This window comes from Apium graveolens, chromosome 8 (genome assembly GCF_009905375.1).
Source record: "Apium graveolens cultivar Ventura chromosome 8, ASM990537v1, whole genome shotgun sequence".
In the NCBI taxonomy this organism is placed as follows: domain Eukaryota; kingdom Viridiplantae; phylum Streptophyta; class Magnoliopsida; order Apiales; family Apiaceae; genus Apium; species Apium graveolens.
Genome location: NC_133654.1, coordinates 193764800 through 193766225, shown reverse-complemented (window position 1 = coordinate 193766225; position 1426 = coordinate 193764800). Strand labels below are relative to the sequence as shown.

Sequence of the window (1426 nt, the reverse complement as noted above, 5' to 3'; positions counted from 1 at the left end):
TCTCTTAGTTAATGTTCTTTAGTATAATCTCTTAGTTAAGGGTAGTTAAAACAATCTCACTTTGTTACTCGTCTTAGCATTGGATAATAACCATACCATTGTTGCATAAGTACATTGATTAAAATTAACTTAAACCAGTCCCAGTGGGAACGAACTAGAATTAATTCTATATTACTTGCGATCACGTATACTTGCATGAATATTAGCACGTGTTCTAGCCCTAACAAGTTTTTGGCACCGCTGCCGGGGACTTCGGTGTTAAATTTTAGTTTATGTGTTTCTCATCATTGGTCGTTAAAGTTTAGTGACTCGGACATTGTTACTTACTAATTTCCTTGTCATGTTTCAAATACTCTAGCAAGTGTGTATGCATACGCATTCTCGGTCTCGTAAGAGATCACTGGATCAAGCTGAGGAAGAAGTTGTAGTAGCTAAGAATGTTTTCGAGGAAGTTCTTGTCGAGGAGAAAGTTGAAGAAGAAGCACTTATTGCAATGGGAGAACCATAAGCGAATCCAAAGGCTTTGATGGATTACTCTCAACTGAAGATTAATGATATTCAGTCTAGCATTTTCTGACCAGCCATCTCGGCTAACACCTTTGAGATCAAGTCGAGCACGATTCAGATGATACATAACTCAGTTCAGTTTGGGGGTTCTCCGACAAAAGACCCCAACATGCACATCAGAGATTTCAGCGAGATCTATGACACTTTCAAGTTCAATGGAGTTTCTGAAGATGCTATTAAGTTTAGGCTTTTCCCATTCTCTCTGCGGGATAAAGCGAAGTGCTGTTTACATTCTCTACCACCAGGGTCTATCACCAAATGGGAGGATCTTGCTCAAAAGTTCTTAACTAAATTCTTTCCTATGGCGAAGACTGCTGCAATCAGAAACGCACTTACTCAATTCGCTCAGCAATCTGGAGAATCTTTATGTGAGGCTTGGGATCGCTACAAAGAGATTCTTAGAAAGTGTCCCCACCATGGGATGCCTAAATGGATGATCATTAACTGCTTCTATAATGGTTTAGGTGTTACATCTCGACCCATGCTTGATGCAGCATCAAGAGGAGAATTGTGGGCTAAAAGCTATGATGAAGCTTATGAATTGATTGAACTGATGACTGCTAATGAATACCAGAATCCTACTCAGAGACTATTTTTAGTGAATTAACTCAGTTCATGAGCAACTTTCAGAGGTCGCAACAACCTGTGCCTGCCACCTATCATCCCAATAATCACAATCATCCTAACTTTAGCAGGAGCAACACTCAGAATGCGGTTCAGCAGCCTTATCAGTAGTATCCAGCAAAGCAGTACAACCCTCCTAGTTTTCAGCAACCGCAATATGCACCAAGACAACAACTCCAGCTGCAACAGTCTAATGAAAAATCTGAATTGGAGGAGTTGAGGCCCATGTGCAAGA

The 1426-nt window shown here is 40.5% G+C and overlaps 1 non-coding gene across 1 annotated transcript; it reads right to left on the bottom strand.

Moving 5' to 3' along the window:
* Positions 1-883: 883 nt before the first annotated feature.
* On the bottom strand, positions 884-990 carry LOC141681127 (small nucleolar RNA R71). Its single transcript, XR_012558570.1, has one exon. It is a non-coding gene; the product is annotated as a small nucleolar RNA R71 (small nucleolar RNA).
* Positions 991-1426: the final 436 nt, after the last annotated feature.